The 14,363-nt window shown below is 47.9% G+C and overlaps 1 protein-coding gene across 2 annotated transcripts in view; it reads right to left on the bottom strand.

Annotated features, from left to right (window-relative positions):
* Positions 1-9,700, bottom strand: part of IPO9 (importin 9) — a 38,828-nt gene extending 29,128 nt beyond the window's left edge. Inside the window, exon 1 of one of the 2 annotated variants that reach the window (XM_054181617.1) lies at positions 9,551-9,700. The gene's annotated coding sequence lies outside the window, so the exon portion shown is untranslated. The remainder of the gene's footprint in view (positions 1-9,550) is intronic. The other variant, XM_054181620.1, reaches the window with a different exon arrangement.
* Between the last annotated feature and the right edge of the window lie 4,663 nt (positions 9,701-14,363).

Genomic DNA, 14,363 nt, shown 5'->3' with positions numbered 1-14,363 from the left:
AAATTGCAACTTTAAGTTCCAGGTAGCTGATAACTGTACTAAATACTTCATTTATTTTCTCTTGTCTGCTAAAAAAATGCATTTGTGAGGTTTCAGATCTAGCAACTGTGGAGCAGAAGGTATGCCCTGAGGTCCTGCCAGCACAGCCTGGCTCCCCTGGACAGGTCAAACATGCTGACAGCATCCCTGACAAAAACGTCTTGAAAATTCTTCTCAAAAAAGAGTTCTGCAACTTTCTTTAGCAGCATATTTGAGCACTTCACAAATGTGGTTATCTGAGTTTCTCCTAATATCCACCTCACTTGTAAGAGGCTTTTCTGGGTTGGGAGATAATTGCCTCTCACTTTCCCATGCTTACACTGAACGTGCCCGGTTCCTGCAACCTTTCTTCACTATCATGCATTTTTAAAAAAAGGAAAAAAAAAAAACCCTTATCCAAGCTGTAAAAGCAGGGAGCCTCATTCTGAGAAGTACTTAACGTAATACTCTTCTTAACTGTAGTAGTAATTATTATCCTAGCTGTCTGCAATATTCCAGACTTGAGTATGGTATCGCATTTCAGACACATTTTTAAAGGGTATAAATGAACTAAGAAGCCAGAATAAATGCAATGGCTTCACACAGCTGCAATTCACTACTGTGAGTATTTTGCAACCTTTAAATCTGTTTGCATTTATGCATTTGATTTTTTGCCCTTTTCATATGGTACTCTGCACTTATTTACAATATTTTGTTTCAATGACTTTAGGCCATCTCTACAATTTTTCAACATCTTTTTAATTCTGCTCTCCAAGCAGACTGCAGTGCCACAGTTGGTAAACCAGAGGTGTACTCACTACTGCAGCAACCAAAAGCTCTGTCTTAAAAGCCCCTTGGGTTTGACTATTAGCCACTGACTATGCACAGGTTTTCAGCCCACTGTGCATCTTAAAAATATTACAAACCTGTGTTCTTAACTGATGACTACAGTGGCAAATTCATATCAGGAATCCTACTGAACTCAGATCATTCATACCCAGCGCTTCCGTGTTTAAGCAATTAGCCAGCTCTCCCGTCAAACAAAAATTACATGGATTTATTGAGAACAGATCATACAAAACAATATTAGATGTGTAGCATCTATTTATCCTATTATATAATAACCACTGGCAAGCTCTTTAATGAGCTGGTCCAAGAATCCTTCCAGGGACTGAAATTACACTTTCATTGTACAGCTCACTGCCTCCTCTTTTCTCAAAGAATTGGTTTATTATTGTTTTTTTCCCAATTGGCTAGGAACTTTCTATCTTTATCATGGGTAACTGCAGGTCAACTGCATCTCTTGATAAGCAGTTCCTCCACTTCTATTTTGTGGATTTGAGATATCAGAAACATCAAGTCTTCTTCCCAAGATAACGTCGGTAAAACCAAAATATTAGAAACTTTTAAGGAAGAGCCTGGCACAGGGAACATTTAGCAAACACATTTCCTCCCAGCTCTGCTTTTCATCTCCATTAACCTCAATATCGGTGAAATCCAACTCTCCTCCTCACAACCAAGGTTCATCTACCACATAACCAGTTTATGGAACCTCTTTCACCCCCAACTTTTTGGAGAAATTAAGCCAGACCAAACTAAAAAATAGTATAAGCAAGCAAGGAGGAATACACGAGTGGGACTTTGTACTGAATCACTGCACTTCACATCCTGCCTTGTTGAAGTGGGACAGCACCGACTGACTCCAGCTCAATATGTCCTTACAGAGATGGTTCAGGAGCTGCTACAGGTCCCTTTTAGTTGTCTGAACAGGGAGACAATTGTCTAAGATAGGCAGTGGTGGGGCAAGAAGCCATGGTAGCTGCTGCAGCCAACCCAGGTGAATCTACTGCCTCATGGCCACTGACAGTCAGTGGCATCAACAATCAATTTGCAGAGACCAGATCTCACGACCACAGCAGCATCAGAAATCCAGTTCTCTTTACCCAACATCTACCCACCCCTTGTGCACCGCAGTCTCCAGCTACACAGGCGCAAGCAACGTTTTCCATGGGACTGATTTTCAATAACATCATAAAGTAATTCATATTGAAAGGGACCTCGGGAGGTCACCCTGTCCAACCTCCTGCTCAAAATAGGGTGAGCCATGAGGCCAAATCAGTGTAGAGCATGGAAGGCATCTGCAGACAAACTAGGATGAAACAGCAAGCAGGTACCTTGCTTAGCTATATATAGGTTGTTTTGGGTTGTTTTTTGGGGTGTTTTTTTTGGTTTTTTGGGGTTTTTTTTTTTTGGTGTTTTTTTTTTTTTTTTTACACTCTACAAATGTGCTCCTTTGAGGAATTTCTTCAGCATCCATCTTGATGCTCAACAACTACTCCAAAAACACTCCTTTTTTTCAGCACACCTCTGAAAACTACAACTGTGTTTTCCTCATTTCTCAGCAAAGGACAGAAAGATTCAGGCCAGTCTTCTCCAGCATCCGTGATGGCTTCAGGTATCTCACTTGGAATGACTTCTTCACAACTTCTCACTACACTAAACATGCCTGCAGCATTTCACATAATGGCATTTGCTGCTGTGAAAACCTTTCTTCCTGAAAGTCAGATATCATGTGTCCCAGTGCGGCCATTTCTTGTTTCAATTTCCATGTTAAAAAGTCAGTTCAATGTTAAAATGTTAACTCCTGTTAAAAAATGAGCTCAATTTATCCATTCACAGGATTTCTACTCATTTCTGCCCATCATCGACTTTACTATGATTCACATTACAGCCAGGAGACCACCATAGAACCACATATTGTGGTCATGTTTGTAAATTCTCCAGAATCCTTCCACAAAATACTCAGTTTTTACGGCATAAAATCATGTATTCAAGGAAGGTACCCAATGCAACACAGAAATCGCTCTCACAGCCGTATATGCATTAAAACAGCTATGTCAGGAAGGAACTGACCATAAGCAAAAACATGCTGAACTGGTGAAGCACAAATGATACTACAAGCTTCGTGCTGTCATTGTACCTATTAGCTATTCTCCTGATACAAATCTGTATCACGAGATAGCAAACTATCATGAAAATACAATCACAGAATCAATGGAGTTTTAAAGCATCAAACTAAATGTGCTGAGCCACCTACTCTGGAAGAGAAGATACTGCAAGAACAGTTACAACACCCATAAGCCAATATCCAAATCTGAGACCACGTTCAAATCAAAGCACTGGCTGTCTCCTGCACAGGACTAGTCTCAAACAAGATGAACAAGAAACTTTGAAGAGGGTCAGCGTGCCCAGATTGACACAAGTCAATTTGCCAAGGTCAGCACCATCTTCACAGCCACCTGCATATCCCAGCTTCTGGCAACAAACGACCTTGCAAAGAACTGAGCTGAAGGCGCCTCTTCATACACAAGATGTCACAACATAAGCCACGCTGAAGACAGCCTTATAAAATGCCTTTTCTACCCGCAAAAAGGGCAAATAGAAACCCATAACGTAGACAGGCAAAAGAGCCATTGAACAGCCTGGAGCCACCATCTATCACCACCACATTTCCAGAGCACAACAGCCTTCCAGAGTTCAGAGACTTAATACTTTCAACCATTAAACATCAAACTTGTTACCTAACCATGCAAGTGGATAGCGGTATTTTTCAACCATATAAGAAGTTGGCATTAAAGCTCTTTATCAGCATAATTTAGAGGAATGTGTTACAGACACTGCTCCTCTTCGTAGGGTTGAAGTATGATCTCTCCTGGTGGACATGCACCTCCTTCAAAAAGACACTGTCCCTGCTCTGACATTCCTGGACATGGCTTGGCCTCCATACATGTTCTCCAATACAGTAAGACCTAGAAGAAGAGATTATTTTTACCCATTATGGAATTATCCTCAAATCATAAGACGCCGGCCATAGCATGCACACGTATACTATTGGAGGTGGTGTATGACGTTACCTGGATGGACCAGATAAAGGGGGAATGGAAACACTATCCCCACTTCACCAGGAACAAGGTTAGACACACACACAGCAGCACTGCTCCCACAACCCGTAGCTCTCCCTTCTCCTGCCTTCCCCCTGAACGGTCTCAGGCACTGCTTTTATTTATGTTCCATTAAAACCTAAAGACAACAAAGGTCACCAGGTGAACTTCCATCTTTCTGGAGACCAACAATAATGCATTTCCCATCCCCAAGCTGTCAGGTGGTGCCTATTCCCACACTTTCTCAGCAGACAGAAGATGCAGAAGCAGGGAAGAGACCGAGTTGCTAGGGATACGTTTGGAAGTTGCTAAAGGGTGACATAGCAGGAAACCACCACCATGTCCTTACTCCAGAGCTGACATCCTGTATTCCTCCAGAACAGCTGTACTGAGTCAGACAGGAGACTACCCCCTTGGACAGTTCAGCCTGTTCCAGAGGCTCACCTCCGACTGGGTATTTCTACCCATCCCTTTGTACAAGCACCAGCCAGATCCGCTATCAACCCACTTCAGGGAACTCAACTGCATCCTCACAAAAAACCGAACCAACTCCACCTGGCTAAACCCTGCACGCAAGAGAACAGGCGCCAACACGGGACAGCACACAAGGAGAGGTAACTGCTGTATTGGCTTAACCATATTACACAACCCAACCTGCAAGCAGCTTAAGAAAAGAGGTGAGGGCAGAGCAACGTTTCCCCCAACACACCTCCTCGGAAATCCTGGCCTTGGGAAATGCCATGAAGCAGGTGTTGTATCCAACCAGTATGTTTAATGGTTCTTGATGAGTTTCTTCCTCCAGGAATGTTAAGCTTTTTAAACTCTTTCTAACCTCTAACATCCAACAGCAATGAGTTCCATAGTTTGCACACTGGAGGAAACAACCTACTTCCTTCTGCTTGTTTCAAGGTTCATTTTCATCTGATCTTAGCTTTACAAGAAGTCACAAATAGTCGCTCCTCACTCGCCTTCTCTGTCACTTACGATTTTAGAGCCTACTTTTTTCTTCTTTTTTCTTTCTTTTTTAGAGCCTACCTTTTTTTCTACTATCTTTTTCAGTCAGAAAAGTCAATGTATTCGCTCCTTCTGAGAACAGAAGCTTTTCCACACCTCTGTGAATGTCTGTGCTGCATTTTTACTGCCCTGCTTTAGCCCTCCTGAGAGCAGCAAGCCAGTAATGCATGCGGCACTCAGGCTGCAGAGCCATGAGGAATTTATGTCGCGCTTTGTTCTCTGCTCCCTCCTTAACGGTCCATTTGGCTTTCCAAGCACGACAGAGCAGTGAATGGGTGTTTTCAGGAAACTCTCCACACTGCCGATGGGATCTCTTCTCCCAGTGACAATAGTTAGCATAGTTAGCATTACTCTTTAAGGTATCATCTGGGCTGTCTCCTCCTCCCCCAGCATTACTTTGCTGACCAACACTGACCTATACCTACTGTTTGCACACCCATGTCACACTTGTGAAATCAGTCTGTAATTTTTGCCACTGATTCTCACTCTGGCTAGACTGAGCAGCACTATCAGCAACTTTGCCACAGCAGTATTCACTCTTTTCCACATCGTTTACAGACGTGCTGAGCAGTCCAGCTTCACATGGGACTCCTGATTATCTCCCTGCCATGTGAAACATGACCAGTCACTTCTGTCTCTTGTCTTCCAGCTTTTAATCAGTTATTAATTCAAGTGCTGTCTGCAGCAGTTTAGCTTCTTCAAAAAGTTTCAGTAAGGGAATTTTCTAAAAGCTTTTTGGCAGTCCCAGGGCACCTTCAGACAAGTCTTCTATTAAACATAGATCAACTCTGCCACAACAATCTCATGTATCCTCCCCTCCTCGTTCCAATTCTAAACATAATTTTAGTATTGCAGGCAGAGCAAAAGCCACATCGACTCAGCTGTAACAACCCCAACATTCACCCCTCCACCCATCACCTTAGAGCCCTTACTAAGAGCTGTCCTGTGTTTACCAACTTGTATTTGTCTGGTGCCTAAGTGACCTTAAGTCGCAAGTTTTACAGCACAATTCATAGCACAGGAATTTAATATTTCAGTCCCTTTAAAACCCTTGGAGACGCATCCTGTAGCACTTGCTGTTTAAAGTAAACTGATAAGTGAAACTGCTCCTGCTCATGCTTCAACCCGACGTGGACCCTCTAACGTGTCTCCTGCAGAGGCCCCTCAATGCAACAAGTTAAGTCAACATCAGCACAAGGAATTCAGCTTTTCTGCAAGCTTTCTGCAAGCCTTATACTCCTTGAATATACCTTGCACACTTCATAACCTGGCGGTTATGAATACATTTGAAATACTTCCTGCTTCTCCAACATTTGAAAGCATCATAAGTTTTGATGTCTTTAACAAGTTTTTTCCTAATTTTTGTTTGCCTACCTTCATTTATTTTTCATTAAAAGTGCCGGTATTTGCGCTCTTGTCTACTGCCGTCACTTTTACTTTCAGCACCTTCTTTACGCTGCTTTATGATACTACATTTTTTGCTTCTTTAAAGTACTTGTGACACACATGATTTACGTTTCTTTACCTCAATAATACGGTGTTGGCAAACAATGTATTCCTTTAGCTCCTCCTCTTGGTTTTTACAAGTTTCTCCATATCAAAGACAGCACAGAAAGGAGAATATAGCTTATTCCTCTCATGCTGCTTCATTAGGACAAGCGAGGAGGAATCACAGAAGCGCAGAATTCAGCTGAAAGAGACCTCAGGATGTCCCCAGTCCAACCCCTGTGATCAAAGCAGCATCAGATCAGGTTGCTCAGAGCATTTTCTAGGCAGGTCTTGGAAATACTCAAGGATGGAAACAGCATAGCTTCTACGGACAATCTGCTCCAAAGCTTGGCTCTCCCTCTCCTCACAGTGAAAAACTTTCTCCTTATATCCAGTCTGAACCTCTTGTCTCAATTTGTGCCTGTTTTCCTTCACCCCCTCCTACCCCCAGTGTCTTGACAACCTCCTCAAACTTACCAGAACCTGCTCTCAGATCCACCCCCAAAACCCTCTTGTCTCCATACTGGAAAACCCCTCTCCCCCAGCGTCTCCTCACATGGTGAGTTGCTGCAGTTCCCCCAACAACTCAATGGCCCTCTGTTGAACTCATTCCCATTTGTCACCGTCTTCTTTGTATTGGTGGGGTGGGAGCAAAACACGACAAGTATTCTAGATGTGGTGTAACAAGTGCTGACTAGAGAGGGCTGATCACTGCCTCTGATCCTCTTCATACAGCCCGGGATGCAGGTGGCCTTCAGGGCACACTGTCCAGCTCACCAGCCACCAGGATTTCCAGGCCCTTTGCCACAAAGTTGCTCGCCAGCCAGGCAGTGCCTGACCTGCATCCCTGTGGCGGGTCCTCCTGTTCCAGGTGCAGACCTTGGTATCTGTCCTTGCTGAATTTCAAGAGGCTCCTCTTGGTCCATTCCCGCAGGGCTCTCTGGGTGGCAGCCCTGCCCTCATGGACATCAACCGCCTCCCCTCCAGTTTGGTGTCACCTGCAAGCTGCGTGACAGCGCATTCTGTAGCCTTCTCCAGGTCACAAGTACAGGTCCTGCAATTGGCCTGTGCAGCTCTGGGACTGCAACTACAGAGAAGTGTTCGGTGACTTTTACTGTTATTTGTAAAACAGTAAAAAAACAGAAGCGCAGATGACTCCATTCCTCTTGCCCTTAATGTTATTCACCAAATGTAATCCTGTTGCATTTGTGGGCTCTCAAAGGGACCTTAGGGACATCCATCACCTACAGCCCTTAAAAAATACTCTTTTCTGGAAATCTGTTAACCAAACCATTACACAAACTTGATTTCATTTCTTGTGGTAAGACTCAGACTGTTTGGGGGGAAAAAAAGTTGCCACTGAAGAGCACACTTGACTGTAGTAACATGCAAGGCAAAGGCTCTATGGCTCAATGAACCTCACAGCACTTCCAGACTCGCACTGTAACAATGCCATTGAATCACTCCTTAAAACCTCCAATAGCTGTGATACCAACACACAGATGCATCAAGGAAGACTTACCCTGAGTGTTACAACCGCATGTTAAGGGACTGTACAACAAGAAACATTTTATCAAATAATTTGCCTTCCTTTCATCACTCCAGTCTCATTTGCAGAGTAACGTAATCATAACACCATCCTTGACCCAGTCATGCCCTTACACCTTCCTTCTCTTTACCATGAGCTTCCTTTGATAACATTTCTGCGCTAAAGTTCAGGGGCAGAAAGACTTTAAAACACTGCACAAAACACTTTCAGAATAGCAAAATCAAGCAAAGGTAAGGCAAAATTTCCAGGAGGGTCCACGAACAACCAGCCCATCATGCTGCCAGGCCACAGGCACAACTTAGGGCCAAGGGCTGCAGTGCCAAGCTCTCCAGCGCCCAGCTCCTGTCACAGCAGACTGTCTGCAAATCTTCCAGTGGTTCCTACAAATTGCAGTTCTTTGGGATGGGCCATAAAATTTGAGCTGAAGTGAAATAAAATATTACCATCAATAAATTTTTAAGCTTCCACCCAGGAAAAGCAGCAAGCGCATGAGCTGGCTTAGTGCTATCATAAAAAGGTCAGATGAGTAATGGAATAATTAGAGACACTGATTGAATTTGGGGTGCTTGCTCTTTTAAGCTCTGCCTTTTCAAAGCCATAGGCCGGTTGCCGTCCAGCTCCAGTGTCTTCCATGTCCTCAGCTCTCAGAAACACACAATGAAGCCCCAGTGCAGGAGCTTCACACAAGAGGGTATATCTCCATCCTGACCACACTCAACCTAAAACACGCCACATACAGATGATGACGTGCAGGATGTCGATGCCCTATTGCTGGAGGTGTTCAAGGCCAGGCTGGATGGAGCTTTGGGCAATCTGGTCTAGCGGAAGGTGTCCCTGCCCATGGCAGAGGGGCTGGAACTAGATGATGTTCAAGGTCCCTTCCAGCTGCAACCATTCTATGATAACATGGGCACACACAAGGGACACACATGTCCAGATGCGGAAAGGATCACTGTGGGAGTGGGACAGGGCATGCAGACCACCACAGAGAGGGAAGGCTCTCCATGACCATCACGGGAGCAACCCTGGAGACTTGGGCTCAGGTGGAAAGAGGTGCCCAAAGCAACAGGCCTGCTGCTTTGCCACCCCACCTCCCCCTACACGTCCTACCAGTAGCAAGCTTAGAGTGCTCCTTGGTCACTCAGCTCTCACACAACTCCAGGCCGCTCCCCACACTGCCCCATGGACGTTCCCCTCTTGCCACTCAAGAGGCGAGCGGTGCCTTGAGGCTTCGCCCGGCGACCTCCGCTGCAGGCCGGGGCCAGCCCTAGAGAAGTCCCACCGCCGAACCCGCAGCTGAACTCCCGAGGCGGGGCAGGGGCTGCTCAAGGGAAACCGGGGACCCGCCTACAGCCGGGAGCAAAACAGCCGCCGCTGCCCGCTCCCCGCCGGCCCGAGCGCTGAAGATGGAAGTTTTGGCCGAGGCCACGAGGCGCCGGTACCGGGAAAGGCTGGGAGAAGGTGGTGGCGGCCTTTCCCCACCCGGACACCACCACCTCCCCCCGCTCTGTTTCCTCAGCGCGGCCCGGCCCTCACTCACCCTCCGTCACCTCCAGCACCTTCACCTGCTCCTCGGCGGCGGCGCGCACCGCCTGCACTGGGCACAGGATCCCCGTCAGCGTCTCCACCAGCGCGTCCTTCAGCCCTTGCGCCACCGGACCCGGTCCCGGCCCACCACCACCACCACCACCACCACCACCGCCGCCGCCGCCTCCTCCTCCGCCGCCGCCTCCTCCGCCGGCCGCCGCCGCCGCGCCCGCCATTGCCGCCCCCCCCCTTCCCCTCAGGGCTCTGCTGCCGCCGCGCGCGCCAAACGCACGGCACGCACGCACGCACGCGCGAGGGAGGGAGGGAGAGGGCGACGCCGAGCGGGGCCACGCCTACGCGGAAACGGCGGGCGCCGCGCGCCGCTCACAGCGCCCCCTCGCGGCGCGGCGGGACCGCCGGTGGTCGTCGTGAGGAGGGAAAATGGCGGCGCGGCCTCGGCCGCGGGGGGTGCCGACGGGCCCGGGAGCAGGAGCCTGAAAGGCTTCAGAGCCGAGCGTCTCCTCAGACCCGGGGAGCTCCTGCCATGGCGGGAGCCAAGGGGACAGGCAGAGCCCGGGAAAAGCGTTAAGTCCCTCAATCTGCCTTTTCCCACCCGTGTCAGTGGCAAGCTCCCACCGTGGGGAGCCTTGAGGAGCTGGGTGAGGCCATTGGGGGCCTGGGAGGGCCGCGCTGAACAGCCAAATAGAATCATAGAATAGTTTAGGTTGGAAGGGACCTTAAAGATCATCTCATTCCAAGCCTACGAGTCCAGGGACACCTCCCACCAGCCCAGGTTGCTCCAAGCCCCGTCCAGCCTGGCCTTGAACCCCTCCAGGGATGGGGCAGCCACAGCTTCTCTGGGCAACCTGGGCCAGGGGCTCACCACCCTGAGAATAAACAACAGGGCGTATATCTACCTTACAGTGGTGATGAACTGGAAGATCTCATCACTTGCATGGGGAAAGGGAAACATGCAGCTAGCTGGGCTGAACCAGCTTAATTAAGCTTTTAAATGGTGTGGAAGTTCACCCTTGCAGCGAGGTTTCCCTGCAAAGGCATTGGGACAGGGGCACACAAAGAGCTCTGAGTCCTTCCTGCGCATCATTTCTGTGGGGCCGTGGTGAGGGGACGGGTGGTGGCACTGCTTCAAGGCAGCATTTCTGCAGGGCACCATGGTGGCCCTGCGGCTGCGGGCAGCTTTGATCTCATCCCTGAGGCGGCCACTGTGTCTGCGACAGCAGAGGCGGCAGCTCAGGCTACAGGGGTTCTGCTCCAGGACGGAGCTGGAAGGTAAATTAAGCCCCAGGTTCTTGTTCAGGTTTGAACAGTGCTGTACACCGTGCTCAGGGGAAGCAAAGTGGTCTCCTGTCAGTCTGAGTCAGGAACAAGGCAGCTGTAGATGGTCTTGAGCTGCGAGCAAAACAAAAGCCACACGAAACACAAAGCAGGGGAGCGACATACTGCTCTGTTTCCAGCTGTTTTCTACAACTGTTTATTTATGAAGTATAAGAAATTTTACAAATCATTACAGGTACCAAAAAGCAGTATTAACACATACAAAATGAGCTTCTTACATGAGGGGCAGTACTAGCAGGTGCGAGTAAGTAGGTCCCAGGCGCTTTGGAGTGTAGTGCTCCCGGGGATTTTTCTGGACCAAGCGTCTCTACGGTCATTACTCTGCAGTAAGACCCCTGGCAGCGGAACAGCAGTCCCTACGTAAAGACAGTCCCCTGCCACGGGTGAGCCAGCAGTCACATTAACGAATCCCTGTGCTGCCTCTGGCTGCATTATGTGTTTTTAACTCCTTCCTTACAGGTCTCTTATAACTTGGGATCCTGCCAACATGGGGGAACTTCTCTTTCCAGAGAAAGCCTGTTGTTATTCTTGTCACCATGAGGGATTGTTTTCCTTGCTCACATCACTTTCTGCTTGAAATCTACTTGAAGGTTATCAAGCGATTACCTGTTAATAGACATGCTATCGCTAGGAGTATTTGGTTTTTAGTCTTGTTCTGGTGCTATTTAATAATTAATCATACCTCATCGCTTGTGCACAAGTCTTGTTCCCCTCCTAGAGACACCCACCCATCGCTCCTTTTGTGTGTTTTGTTATATTCCACGCCAGTTTGCCAACCTCTTCTGAGCTGGAGTCCATTCCTCTGGGATAATGTGTCCGGTCACATTCTCTCCCACCAATATATTTTTAAATGTTCTTGTCAAGACCAGTACAAGAAAATGCTCCTATAAATCATGCATGTAACTTTTGCAACCCGACCTCATGATTTTCTCCACAAGTAGGAAGAGCAACTTGAGATACTACCGAAACACAAGACCGGGTTCAGCTCCTTACAGCTCGGAGGCGAGTGTCCCGCTGCACACCAGCGCTTCCAGCCGGCCTGCCTCCCTCCAGCCCTTCCCATAGCCAAGCCGCTCACCGGAGAGGAACTCGGGTTTGGTCAGCACCAATCCACAGCCCCGGCAAGAGAGCGAGCTCCTTCCTTTGGCTGGGGCCCTTCCTGTGGCCACCCCAGCCCTGCCTGGGCAGAGACAGCTCTTTGGAGGGAGACTCCGAAGGTCAGTGGAGGTGCCACAAGCTGCTCTGCAGAAGCTCCTCTGTGCTGACGCTAGATGCTGTCCAGACAGCTGCGGTCAGGTGAAATCCATCCACCACAACACTCGGTTATAAAAACATCCCCCCACCATGAAGTTAAGGTTTTCTTCCGTAGAATTTGGGCAAGTCTGACTGATGGACCCCGTCTTTTCTCCTAAACCGCACAGGACCAGGGCATGGGCTCAGGCAACGCGCCCAGCACTCCCTGCATCCTCTGCCAAGCCATGGGGGTGGCCGGCAGGCTGGGGCCAGCAGAGCCCATTCCCAATCCGCAGCGCAGGCACAACCAATTCAGGCTGGTGTTTTTGAGGGGAGAAGAGCAGACCAGCCACGCTGCTCCCGCCCAGAGGCAGGGACTGGGCCGTGGCACTAACAGCGTGGCCAGCGTGTGCATGGCCCCGGCCCCCCCGGTCAGTGCTGGCGCCAGAGACAGTTCTCTACATGGTAAATAAAGATTATTTTTCTCTCTTGTTCTTCCCAATCCAAAATGCTGCTTCTGCTGGAGGAACAAATACAAATTTACAGAGGGTGTAACTTATGCTACCTGGGGGTCATCCGCTCATCTTTGCGCTGTCCTAATATTTTGGTTTAGTGGAAAACACAAGTGAATTCCTACGGCACCAAAACGAGCAAGACCAGCCCCGGACTATCACACCAGACTTTCTGCTGGCCGCCTGTGCTGCCTGGCTAACAACAGAACAGACAAGTCTGTGCAAGTATTTGTGATCATTTTTGTCCCTTCTTAATAATCGCAGCTGTTTCCTCTGCACTTACAAACATTTTGCAGAAACTGCAGACGCAGTTTAGGGACAGGAGGGGTAGCCCAGAGCCATGCTTGTCCAGCCCCTGATCCTTTCTTTTGCTCAAGTGACTGTAAAACTGCTCTGAATGCTCCAACTCGTCCTTCTGTATTTGTAGAAATTACATTTATTGTATCTTCCAGGCTTTTTCAGGTTTGAATTCCCATCTGGTTGGTACATTGCATGGTCTCTTCACGCATCTTGTGCATAGGTGCTTTCTGCAAAGCCAGCAAGCCCAGAGCTCGCCTTTCGAGCGCTGTACATTTTGCCTCAAAGCCGAAAGGTCTCTGACATTCATCTTTTCTTTAGACATGCTTTAGGGAAGAAAGCTCACTCACCACAAAAAGATTGCATTCTTCACGTGAAAAGATATTTTATGATGAACTCCTGGTTTCCTCCTGTGATGTTTCAACTCACACGCACAACACACCAGGCCTTGAGCTCTCCCGCGGACCCGTCCCAAAGAAGACCCCGCAGAACCATGTGCAGCTGACACGGGACTGCTGTAACCGGCAAAACTCCTCCAAGGGAAGTAAGGGACAGCACAAGGAACAGATGCAGCATCAGCCCGAATTATCCGGGGGCATTACATGGTACCTGCCTGACCCATCTCCCACCTGGTTAAAAATTTAACTCCAGACAGCAACAAGGACATGAAACCCCAAAAGCCCAACAGACACTGAAGCAGCCCAAACACCCAACAAATATTGGTTTGTCCTTAACAAACCCTGGGTGACGGAGATGCTGTTTGAGCAAACTGCGTGTTCTGTAGACAGGGAGCTACTGTTTTTACTGCTTTTTATAAAATAATTATACGTTTTTATATGTCCACACAGATTCCAGGAAGCAAACACTCACGTGTAAAATCTGGTCCAGTATTGTGACTGATCAGCCAAGTACCTTTAAAAACATGGCTGCTGTAATTAAAGACATACCTCTTTTGATTTAGGGTATGTCACTATTTCTTTTCAACCACCTTTCAGCAAACCTTCCTCTCAGCACTTGGAATTTTGGAGCCAGCAGCGAGCGAATCACATCATCACACGTGGCTGCATTTTTTAAATAAAATATTTGTTCCTTCTACCCAAGATCTTTTAACTGGGACACACTGATACTGTTTTTGTCCGTCTTGAATAGAAGCGGTGTTGAACCTGCAGTACTATTAATCTAGTGCGACTGCTTTATCTCCTCCTCCAGACATAGCTTTTATTTTTATTGATGCTCCTCTTGGTGCGGGGCTGTTGCCTCCAGGACTGACACGTTTACGTCCTAGAGGAGAACTCTCAACATGCGGCTTGTTCACTTCTGAAGAAAGGATAGAGCTATTTTTCAAGGCTGTACCTCAGCCTTTCTCTTGGAAAAGCACACTGATTTCTAGACTCACAGAAGAGTCATCTCAGCTCCTTAACGTTGCTC

This window comes from Rissa tridactyla, chromosome 21 (genome assembly GCF_028500815.1).
Source record: "Rissa tridactyla isolate bRisTri1 chromosome 21, bRisTri1.patW.cur.20221130, whole genome shotgun sequence".
In the NCBI taxonomy this organism is placed as follows: domain Eukaryota; kingdom Metazoa; phylum Chordata; class Aves; order Charadriiformes; family Laridae; genus Rissa; species Rissa tridactyla.
This window is presented reverse-complemented; position numbering and strand designations above follow the sequence as displayed.